Source organism: Alosa sapidissima, chromosome 19 (assembly GCF_018492685.1).
Source record: "Alosa sapidissima isolate fAloSap1 chromosome 19, fAloSap1.pri, whole genome shotgun sequence".
NCBI classification, from domain to species: Eukaryota; Metazoa; Chordata; class Actinopteri; order Clupeiformes; family Clupeidae; genus Alosa; species Alosa sapidissima.
The window spans coordinates 1,019,491-1,032,236 of record NC_055975.1 but is presented as its reverse complement, the minus strand read 5'-3'; the positions used below and the strand labels follow the sequence as shown (position 1 = coordinate 1,032,236).

The 12,746-nt window shown below is 37.9% G+C and overlaps 1 long non-coding RNA gene across 1 annotated transcript; it reads right to left on the bottom strand.

The window, feature by feature from the left end:
- Nucleotides 1-3,552: 3,552 nt before the first annotated feature.
- Nucleotides 3,553-6,033, bottom strand: LOC121693282. Its single transcript, XR_006025454.1, has 2 exons — nucleotides 4,922-6,033; nucleotides 3,553-4,061 (listed from the first exon to the last, which is right to left on the bottom strand). It is a non-coding gene; the product is annotated as an uncharacterized LOC121693282 (long non-coding RNA).
- Nucleotides 6,034-12,746: the final 6,713 nt, after the last annotated feature.

Here is a 12,746-nt window from a genome sequence, read left to right as displayed (position 1 = left end):
TCGTTCAGAGATGCGTGATTGATCTATGATGGGAGCTGTCTGTCTAGAGTTTGTTTTGTTTAGATCTAGATCTGTCTGAATATGTCTTTTTGGTGCCTTTTGCCATTCTTGTCTCATTTCTCAGGGTAGCTGGTATGGTCTACAGCCTGAGCAGTAGCTTCCTCTGACATGTTGAAGAGCTAGGGAGTTTGTCCGGCAAACTGCTTTAGCCCGCAGCACATGTTGAGACAAACTCTCGTTACACATCCGGGATGATTCCAGGGGGGTTCTTTAAGATTGCTTCAGTTTCTTTGATCCGGCTCAAAGTCAATTCGCACACATCCTAGAGAAGAGGTGAAAAGTCTGTCTTGTCAATCACATGCACCACACTAGCGTGCAGAAACACACTCACGCACACACACAGTGTGTGATCTTCAAAAAACTGAGCACCTCCTGTCTCTCTCTCTTGGCAGTGTCTGTGATTTATTCAGTAGGATTAGGAGTAGAGGATTCAGGAGTACGCTGGGCTATGCCTGTATGGTTGTATTAAAGATAAGCACCTTTTTTGATAGGGCCATATCCAGCTTTAATTACCATAACTGCAGAGATTTAAGCTGATGCACTGCTGTTTGCAAGAACAAACGGGGGAGAAGCCACTGGACTGTAATCCTTAGGCTGAGAGAAGAGAGGACAGAAGGGGTGCCTCTGAACCAGCCATGTCTCTCAGGGGACCAGCATCTTCAAAAGCTTGTCTGAGCTTCTCCACCTGTGCACCACTCAAATTCAGTTGACCAGCAGGGGAAGCTTCATGTGTGTGTGCTCCTGAAGTGCCCCCCTCGTTGTTGTTGCCTTTCTCACTGTTTGGCTTGTATATATTGTGCGTTGCAGAGATGTGTAATATGCCGTGTTTGCAAACCCTTTTTAAAGCAATTGAGACTAATCAATATAGAGTAATTGTAATCTCCCAAAACTATCATTATTACTCATATATTACATATGTTATTATGCCATTACTAGTGCAGATTGAGCTACTGACATTTAACAATAAAGAGCTGACATGTACCAGCAAATTCCTCTGGATAAACTCCTCAATTATATTTCATAATTCTCATCAAAGCAGGTCGAACTGCAACATACTAAAAATAAGACATCTGAACTCCACATGAACCAACCTCCTTCAGAAATAAACCGAGAAAGAGGACACAGCCAAGGGGAGGAGGATGAGGAGAGAACTGCACATGCTCTCCTGACTCTACAAGTGTTGTAGAACTTGGGATAACTGCTAGGCTTGTAGTGGCCTGGGCTTGTCTGGGGCACCCTGCATAGTGTGTGTGTGGTGATGGGTGGAGACTAATAAGGATGGCTGGGGATGAGAGCATACATGTGTCTTTGTGTGTGTGTGTGTGTGTACATGAATGTAATGTAATGATTTATGTACATAAACTAAAAAGCAGCTGTTTGTCTTTGTGCTTTTAATTGCATATGTTTTAATATGTCTCTTTGTTCTTTTTAGTGTTTATAAATGTGTTTTTATTGCTTTGATTGTGAGCAAGATCAAACATGTATCACTATTTTAACACCTCCCCTACTATCAAGAAAATACAGCTGCTAAGCTGAGTCACACTACAAACAGTCAGCTAAGCAAACCAGTTAACACAGCAGCAACTATGAGTTTAAGCAATTGTCCCCAATACCACTGCTAAACATAAAACACTTATATTAGTACTGTTATTACACCCTTGAACCAACCCTCACTTAAATCAAATCCAATAGTGTAGTGTTATTATCAAATAGAATGGCAAGTTTCAAATCCTCTCGGTGGAAGCGAAAACCCTTAAGGGAAAACCTCTTTTTTCGTTGTTTTTAGAGAAAAAAACCTTCATAAGGGAAACTCTTCTACTGCCCTGTTATTACAGCAACACTTGTTTACAACAAGCGAGAGGAGAAACTTTCCTTCAACTACACATATGCTTTTCCCATCCCCATAAATTCATCAAATGAGCAAACAGATCACATCAGAATTCCTGATGGGTGTTTTCAGATAGGGCTAGTCCTATAATATTCTAAGCTTCTACATGAAGATAGGTTACATGCTATAATTACCCTCTTCTCTGAAAACAAAGTAACACCAAACTGTTAATAATACATTCTCATTACACACAGTTTTTAGTCCATTGCTTGTTCCTCGGAGATGGCAGAGTGTAAATGCAATCGCAGATGTATTAGCAAATGTTGGATGCTGCGCTTCAAGTGTGAAGTATGTTACGAATGTTGCAATTCACAAAAAACAAAAGCCCTTGTCTTAGTTCTGCACTCCATCTCATATGCTCTGAGAACATTGGTGGCTTGGCTGTTGGACGGAGTGGAGTCCACACCCAATCCCACTTCATCAATGAAAGAGCTAGTTTAGCTTCCAACCAGCATACTGTATCCTAATTTTCCTCCTTTCTCCAATCCTCTATGAGGAGCATCAGTTCTGGCATCATTGGCATCACTGTCATGTTTCCATTTCCTTGTCATCTGTCCTGGCACTAGTATCTCCTTCCACAAGGGTTGCCATTTGCTTCATTCATCAACAGCAGAGGCATTTGTGATCCATTTCTCCCAGCCACTGTTTTAAGCACTATGGATCTCAAACAAGGAAGAAACAAAGAGAAAACAAGCACAAATACAAGCAAACCTATTCCTACAACTATTCCTATTTGTGCTAGCCATATTTCTAATCCTCCTAATGCCCCCTTAAACTATCTTTCTATCATTATTAGTTTTGCCATAGCTATGTTATGGGAATAAAAGTACTGCAATATACTCCTATGTTGACACACACTCCACTTTCTTTGGCTAATATCTGATCCAACATCATCCAGTGGTGCATAGCTACCCAGGAGGTTGCAGCCACCTGTTCTCTTAGTGCTCCAAGCACATAACAGACTGCGTTCATATGGGAAGATTCACCAATATTCCAGATTCCTGGTGGTTGATAAGATTTTGTCAGTCAATAATTGATGTGTTACCTGAGTCTTCTTTGTCGGCCTCACTTGTGAAAAAACAGTTGAATGGCTCATTTCCTGGTGGTTTGGTGGTATGTCATGGACTGGGATCTCTGCCGTTTTCTGTCCATTCCCTGTTTGTTATCAGGGCAGATGTTGCTGGGACAATGTCCCCCCTTCCTCACTGGATTCCTTGCCTGGAAGTCTACAATCAACAGGGGAACAGGAGCATACATGCCAGAAACACTATACCCACCACTGCCAGGATCATTTCTGTCCCCAGGCAGTATACTGTAGGTTGTTGACTCTTTTCCTGTAGGTCCTTCTGAAAGTCCTTTTCCTGCTTATAAATTGTTCTGTGAATTAATGACAATTATTCCATATAATTTCTCATTTATCCTTGGAGCTGATCCATCGAAGCAATGCATAAGGCATCAAACCAGTTTAAATCTGTTGAGGCACATATTTTAGCAATTCTCCCTTTTAACATGTCATTTGCCCTTATCATCTGAAAACCCCTATAAACCACTACCAAAGTTTCTTATTTTTATCATATCAATGTAATCAATCACTAAGTGTTTTCATGATCCTTCTGGGACCTAATGGTTTAGACAACACTATCACTTTCCTGATATTATGACTATACACATGACATCTGTTAGACTATCATCAATAACTTCCTGTAACTATGAAAATCAAAAAATCCTTCAATAAAAATATTCCTCTTTTCTACTCCCCCCTTGCGCATAGATCCCAAATATGCGCAAAGGAAAGCACCATATCAAGTACTGTATCTGTTGGGAAAGTATCTGGTTAGTGTCATGTAAATGTCACTAACCATTAAAGTTACAGTTATGGTATTCAGCAGACTCTTTTGTTTTCCAAAGGGACGTTCAACTAAAACATTAATCAAATAATGACAGTGAAAAATTATAAAAAATCTGTAACTCAAGGTAACAAATGTAACAAATCATACAATTTGACATTCTACCAGGGGTTCGCCCCCCTTTGTTACTGTGATTAACAGAATAGAGTTGGTGGACCTCCATTCCTTCCATGAAGACCAACATCTTTCCACCAGCTTTTCTATTTCTGAAATAATAAAACATTTTAATCTTCTGACAATGACTTATGATGATCCTAATTCCATCTATTCTCTTTTTGCATAGAGATTAAACAAATTTCCCTATAAGCATTGTTATTTTACTTATTGTCAATTTGGGATACTACTTTAAGACTGGTTATTATGTAAGCTATATTAATTAGATGTTCTAGGACATACAGTAATCTCATCATTCTTCAACATACCTTACTCCAATTTTCTGCATGTCATAGACTTTTATAATGTTTTATTCTTCAAAAACTAAGCTTACCTCTATTCCTAATTATTCTAACCCTATACTACTTTATCTAGGCTATCTAAACTATTAGTAAATCCTAGTTCTATTTTCTTATTCTATCAATCCTATTTCTCTGCTTTCTTTATTTTATCTATGGCTTTCTTTATCAAATGTTATAGTATAGTACGTAAGATCTTTTGGCTTCACATTAGTTACATGTAAAGCAGATATTATCATTTCAATTTTCTACAAACTTTATTTTTCCCATTAAAGCTAAATCATTCTATTCCTTAGACTTGTTGAGTGTGAGTGACCACTAGGGAACTTCCATGATCTAGAGGTAATATTGTAATGTGTAACAGTCCCTAGGACATAATCAAGTTAGTCTTACCTACTTACACCACCACCTATCCTGAAAAATTAATGGAGTGTCATTTGACATTAAAAATAGCAGTGTTATCACTTTGTCACTTAATTTGATTAAAACATTTGCATTTACAATTAATTAAACAGTAGTCACTTCTATTCAAAATAACAATCAAAATATAATAAAGGTAAGAATAAGAGTAAATCATACTTTAAATTTGCTTAACAAAGTATTTACCTACTTACCCTGAGATGTCTTAACTACCTTCTCTGTACCTAGTCAGGGCATCGTTGGGTATCAGGTGGGCTCACCCATAAGATAGTCCCTCAGCATGGTTTCCTCATCAATTCCCTTTGATAGTATTGGTATACACCTCCTGTAGAATTCTCTAGGCCTCCTTAAAACTATGCTATTTCACAAGGGAAGAGGAAGGCATGCTCGTTGGGCTCATCCTTCAGTGCCTGGGTGTCTCCTCCCTCTCCCTGTCCTGTTTCTTTTGTCCACTTCTTTGACAGTCAACACAAACTGATGATTGTCTTGATTCAGATGTCCATTCTCACATGATGCCTCCTCTGTAATTTCCTCTCACTCTGCCTTAGTTATTCCCATCTTGTCTGAGTCTTCACCCCCACTGACGTGGAGATTGTGGCTGCCATGGGCTTGACTGTGCCCACTATAATAGGTATCCATAGGCCAGTAGACTGACAGGTTTGGGAACACCTGTGATGGTTGCTCCTACTGCCATAGTGTTGAGGATGGTGCTGCTACTGGTTTCCCCAGACTAGAAGCCTTAGGTCACCATAGGTGCCTGTATTGTCTTTTTGATGCTGCAAGCGCTTCCATTGCACTTCCAAGTTCCCTCTGTTGCTCTCCAGCTTGCCACTGTTGCCTTAACAAAGGCCTCAGAGTCCTTATCTCTTTTCAGTTTGTCGCTCAGCACTGTTGTGCTGAACTTGCTCAGAACTCAGTCAGGACAGGGAGTACTTGGATTAACCCCTGCACATCAGCATGTCCTCACACGGCTGGTAATGAGCCTTTCCCCCCTTATATATAAGAGGCAGCATTACATTTACTGTTTAGCTGGAGGGGATGAGGAAATCATGCTGCAGGCAGATTGTAGTATTTACTAGATTACTCTCTATCTATCATCTACTTTATCTTGCCCTTTTGTAATTTACCATTAACTGTACATTTTATCCCTTATATCTTCCTATAACATCTGCATCTATTATTATTCCTACAGTTATGGTCACTCACTCCCAAGTCATCTCCTTACTTCTGCCTCTTATCTCCTATTGTATTAATCTATCAAGATGTCAAGATGTTTTTGAGCATTTTAAATACCTCTTTCTCCTACTACTTCCACTATGACTGACCTATTCTTCTTATAGCTCTACTATTGTGTCAATTTTCATGTAATCCCTGACCTTTGTAACAGTGCTAAATCCATTAATTCTTGTATAGGCCATAAATCTGTATATTTCCTCATTCTCTCAACCACTTTTCTGCAACACTTTTTCATTGTACTGTTTACCAACTGATCCCTTTTACTTTAGCCTGGGGTTTCTGTAACACTACTTATTACCTTATAGGTGACTATCAAATTTCCATACTTACTTGGTTGACCATGGCATTCCCTTTACCATTAGTCAGCTTACCCAGTTTCTCTAAACATTACTAGAGTAATTATCTTATATAATTCTATACTTTTGAGGCTCTTACTGTCCATATGCTGCATTCCACAGTGAATGGTCTAATATATTATGCCATTCCTCACTACCAAAACATACTTCCAGTTAATTTTATCACTTAAGCCATTGAAGTATAATTCCCCAGTTGTCTCCATGTATTTTTTATATCCTTTAGCACTGTAACTTTATCAAAAGTGTAATATTAAAATTTACTAAATGAATTTTATGAAATTAACTTTATCATACATTATCATACCTCAACATTCAACATTCATTCTTGAATTTCCCCTTTGGGATAAATAAAGCATCTATCCCAACCTCTAGCTATAGGTAAATAAGTATCCTTAAACCTTTCCTTCAGTAGAAATATACTATACTACATATACAGTCTCTAAGTATAAATTTAAGTATAAGTGTAGGCTAGATATACTTAAAACCCTTATGTATACCAAGTATAAATCAATTTACCATTTCTATGATTTTTACACAAAAAGTTTAAGCTATGCATATTCTTAGTTAGAAATAAATAGACCCACAGTACATTTCACAAACTAATTTAGCTAAGGAAGTCACTACTCAGTTCCCTCTGTGCTGAGCCCCCATAAAACCCCAACAGCAAATTAACTAACTCCCCATATAACCCTATAACCACTTAATTATAACAGTATTATCTAAATTATAATATAGCTATGCAAATAACAAATGATACTCTAGGGCCAAGCAGCTTAGCACCACTTTCCATCAAATAACCCCACAGTGTTAACAACAATTGCTGCCTTATACCATATGATTCTTCAACCCATTTGACAGGTAGAAACTAAATATCCCCAGAGATCTTCTGAAACCATCAATATCCCCATCATCTAGATTGTTAAATATAAAGTAGGAATCCAAAACATTTTAAGTCAGTCAGAGTCAGTCTTTTTCAGTGTTGCCGTTATTTCAAATATTAACCATTTTTTGATTATTATCATATGTCAGTTGATCTTGGCTTATGCAACCAGTGATGTGGACAATACAAAACCCCTTTTCCAACTCTTAACAAAAAAGGACTATGTGGGAAGGCTATAACCATAGCCTATAGCCATAAACCTTTTCCACATAGCAGGACAGCTCTATAACCAATGACCTTGCCCAAACCACCTCTTCAGAGCTAAACAGTCACCTGTACCTTTAACTGTAAATGTACATGGAAACAATACCTGATCTTATTGTATATTAACACCCATAACACCACAAGGTAGGATGTTACTCATAACACACATACTCATGACACACATACCACAATACACCAAACATATAACTGTAATATGAGTTATTGATAAACCTTATTGAGTTCCTGTATATGTCTAGAACATTATCCAAAGGAGTCTTAAATTCAATTATTTTTCCCCAATAACACTGTGGTCCTCCATGAACTATAATCCATCACAAAATCTTTCTAAAGCATACCTAAGCTTCAACAATGTTACCATGAACCAAATTAACTTCAATACTGCTATCCAGTGTAGTAATGCCAGTTGCTGACCCAGCTTTAGCCTAATAATGCTATAGCTCTTAGCAACCTAGCCTAGTCATGCTAATAGCTAAGCTATTTAATTTAGACCTATTATTAATACTACTATCATGATTATCATATTCTTAACAATGCTAATTTAACAGTTGAACCTACCACCTACTGATAAGCTAATATACTGTATATCATTAGTAGGCTACCACTAATATAACCTATCAATTGTCAACATACTACTACTACTAATACATAATATATCTTAGTCAACACTGGACACAACAACACTTTTCCAACACCTGGAACCGCCATCAGCGTTCACCCCAAATCCTGGATCTTAAAACTCTATATTTAACCATGATGGGCCTACTTATGCATCTGTCAGTTGGTCTACTCATCCACAGCATAGCACAGATGTGATTTTTCCCACTAACTCTCTCTAACTTGTAATAATACTCTTATTATAAACAAGGCTAACTTGAAATGACCTTTTAAGCATAACAGAAACCTAAAGAGACTAGCCTAACCAACCTATACACTATACATTATGGGACTACTACCATAGTGAATTATTTATACACGTAAGCTATATGACTAAAGTATGTAAACACTAATATCATTGCCTTTTATCCAATATCATGAAAATCTTTTAACATAGAACTGTAGAGTCTTTTAAAGAAAATCAAAAACTAGCAGAACTGTATCTGTTTCTCTCATTATTGCAAATTCAATTCTTTTTAAAAGGTTAAAGTGACTACCCTGACAGCCCCAGTGTCAAGCAATGAAGCTATTCCTCTTTTGCCTTGCCCATCTATTATGGTAATATTATATTCTCAGCAAGCAGCACTCCACTTCTGCAGACAACTGCCCACTGTAATTCAGAACCATTCTGTTCTGGCGTTACCAACCTTTCAAAACCATTTCCCCACTACCACATTCTTATTATCAACCATTTCTAATATTTTGATCATGGAAGACCAAGACATTCAACCCAACACTTTGCAGTATTAAACATTCCCCAAAAATCTTTCAAAGTGAAATATTTTCCAATATTTCCCAGTTCAACATGCCTTAACCATCTCAGACCTACATCCTTAGTCTCCAGCATACCTTTGCTCTGTTTACACAAGCCCCCACCTTTTCCTATTTCAACCAGCAGCTCCTCTGCCTGGTATCACACACACACACACACACACAGCCTCTTCTACTTAATCACAAGTTATGCAAGTATATGACGTCTTTTACCAATGCTCTGCCATGGACTTCTAATTCTACCAGCAACATATACTAAAAATCAAGTATACTTCCATTCAACACTTCTTTGTATTCTCTTTTAGCTTTACATCCACAACTTTTACACAACATTATTCCAGGCACCAGGTGCCTTACTTGGTCATCCACTCGCTCTATCAGATATCAGCTGTACTCAACTTGTTAGTATATTATTTCCTCCACATGCAGGAAATGAGGTCTTCACATGCAGACCTTTCAGCTTTTCACATGCAAAACTGTTACTTTTATCTCTGTCATTCCTTCTCATGCAGGAATTGAGTTAGTTCTCCTCATGCAGAACTTAAGTTTTCCCCATGCAAAACTTTTTCATTTGGTTATAGCATTCCTTCACATGCAGGAATTTAGTAGTTCTCCACATGCAGAACTTTTGATTTTACACATGCAAAATCATTTCCATTAGTGTACACACAAATGCTTACCATAATCTGCAGTATTAATTCCTTGGTCTTTGTTTTAGCAAGATTCTTTGACTGGAGGACGTTTTAGACAAGTATTCATAACTCAGTGTACAGCCTGATCAGAGGAGTCTAGCTGCTATTAAGCAAAAGTTGCTCACCTTAGTTTAAGTTGCGCATCAGCCTCTCCCCTGACCAAACCCAGACTCTGAGATGATGCCTAAATATTGTCCTTTCCAACTCCTGGCTGGCTCGCCAATTATGTGGTGTCAAATCCAAATTAAATAATACAACATCAAAAGAAGTCCGCACACTGTGGATGTATACTGCAGATGATGGCTTTAATGCACTCCGGAGCATTAGTGAAGCAAGCAAGTAAGTGAAAGCTAAGCTAAGCAAAGTGAGCTAACATCCTCTGGCTGTTGTCCAGCCTTTATACCCCTTCAAGTCATCCCAGACAAGACAGTCTATGTTTACAGATAACTGACCAAGTAATATACTTCACCTTTGCCCTCTCATCCTGTTATTCATACATTCTTTAGGTTTTGCCATTCTTTAGGTTTTGCTTACATTTCCTGGCACCAAACCTTATCTATGCCATTTTCTGCCAGGCCTGCTCTTTCACTTAAACCAGTGAAACCAGCCTTCCTTTCCCACACTGAACATACTACAGACTTCAGTTTCACAAAACAATGATATTACACAGAATAAAGATACTACATAAAAGATATATAAACTAAAGGATATATTTCAATAAAGCCCACGACACTCACTTCCAAATGACATCAGGCAGTGTGAATCCACTGCCCAGTTTAAACAGGAACTGAAAACCTATCTCTTCAGACTATCCTATCCGGATTATGATAGGGCTAAATTGACTATATATGATAATTTTTCTTCTATTTGTTTTATCTGTGAAGCGACATTGGGTGTCCTGAAAAGCGTTTTAAATAAAATTATTATTATTATTATTATTATTACTTTGCATATCGATGATGTCATCACCACACCTCAGCTGCTCTCGACCTGACACTCATTATAGTATTGCTTAGCAATAGTAGTTTTATTTTAGGGCTGTCAAAAACGTATTTACTCAAGTTTACAAAGGATGTCTTTTTTCCAATTTACTAAACATGACTCTTTACAACACAGCTGTATGTCCATGTTTGCATAAATCACACAAAATCTAACAAAACTAACACACCACCAGACTTCCCTGAAGACTTACGTAGTATGTAGAACTACTAACTAGTAGTGATGTGCTATAACAGAAATAGTACTGTTAAGTGTATGACCTACCTACAGCTAAAATATGTTTTGTTTAGTTTGAGAAGGAGCTGATTTTCAAAATTTCTGGCATCCAATCTTGCCCTTCTTGGGCTGAAAATCAGTCCAGCAGTGCTAAAGAGACGTTTGCATGCAGCAGAAGCTGGTAAGGCAGTGTTGATTTTAAGAGACAATTTGCAAACTGCAGAATAAGATTGCAGTATCTCTTTGTTGTCTACTTTAGAGGCAATGTACCCTTCTAGCTGTTTAACACTTTCCTGCCCATGAGTTGTCGTCATACTTGAAAAGAAGTCATTGTCATTTGAAGCACTTGATCCATTGGCTGGTGACTGATGTGAAAGTTCTTCCTCCAGATGGTCCTTGATGTAGGCAAGTCCTAATAACATATATTGGGACAGATATATTGGGACAGGCAGAAATCATGTTATATAAATGATAGGGCAATGCCGGTGTACAGTACAGAGGAAAAACTAGATGTACCGCATAGCGGTACAAAATATGACCGCCGCTCAGTCCTGTACATCCATTCCGCGAAAATAAATCACACTTCAATTTGTCTCCATCTTTTACTCCATCCCCCACTCTTGAAACTTTTGTGTATGCTTGTTTGGCATGCCTGAGTGTGTGTGTGCGGCTGCACAGAAAGTAGCCTACTTGTGCTGAAAAGGTGAATAGATTGTAGAATAGCCAAAGAAGATGTAGCATTGTTATAAAACCTTTAAAATCTCTAAACAATCACAAGTAGGGCAGGTCATCACAGTTCATCCATTGCAACTGGATTGATGAAAGGTCACTTACACCTGTAGGCTACATTGTATTTGGGAAAAGCAAAAGGTATCAGCATAATGTTATTTATTTATTTATTTATTTTTTATGTATTTATAAACAAAAACATCTCTGTCAGTTCCATGCCGTTTTCAACAGCTATCAAAAACAAAGGTCATTTTTGGATGGATGGATTTTTTGTTAATATTTCTTCTTCTACATAAGATTTTAGTCATCTTTAGTTCATGTAATACTTTATTGTCAATGCACAAATTAAGTAACAGTAGTCTGAAACGTTATTGTTAATGCACAAATTAAGTAACAGTAGTCTGAAACGAAATGCTGTTTTACATCTAACCAGTGGTGCAAATAACTGACATGTCCAAATGGGCCTTGATGAAATGCGTCGCTAGACTGTTCATACACATTTTAACGGGCCAAAGTTGAAGAGCTTTTGTCCGTTATTGTTCGTGCAAATATAGGCTGATTCATGTTCCCTTGCATTGTGTAACTGAGGTCCATGGCTAGTCTGGCTTTCATCAGACCAAGCTCAATCTTTTAAGAAATCAAAAAATAAATAGCGGGCAGATCAGGCTGGGTTCACCCAGCCTAGTCCATAGGCACCCGATATTGTTTAATTTTCAGATTGAGATATACACGCTCTGGCTATTCTAAATGCAAAAATGCATTAGGGAGTTATGACAAAACTGTAACTAACAAACTAGATCCTAATAGAAAGCTGTTAGCTTCCCTAAGCTACAGGTAGGATTATAAGGTAGGCCTATTTACAACATAAATTGTCAATAGGCTATGCTGGCGACACAAATAAAATCTCCTTTGGAAACCAATGGCTTACGACTTACAGTATCAAGCGGACTTAAACTGCCATATCGTGGCGAAAAGTTGTAATAACATTCACGCAGTTCCATTAGTCAAGGAAAGCGCGAATGAAGTAGCCACTTCTAAATGGGACCCACTACACAGTAGCTTAAGGTGTGTTGCTAAAGCAGCCATAATGAAATGAAGGTGTCATTGTTTGGATACTTCACACACACGTGCTTTTTAATTTCACAGACTACAACTACCAAGCTGGAATCAAAGCACATCGATTCCCCTCTCACACCCTGCA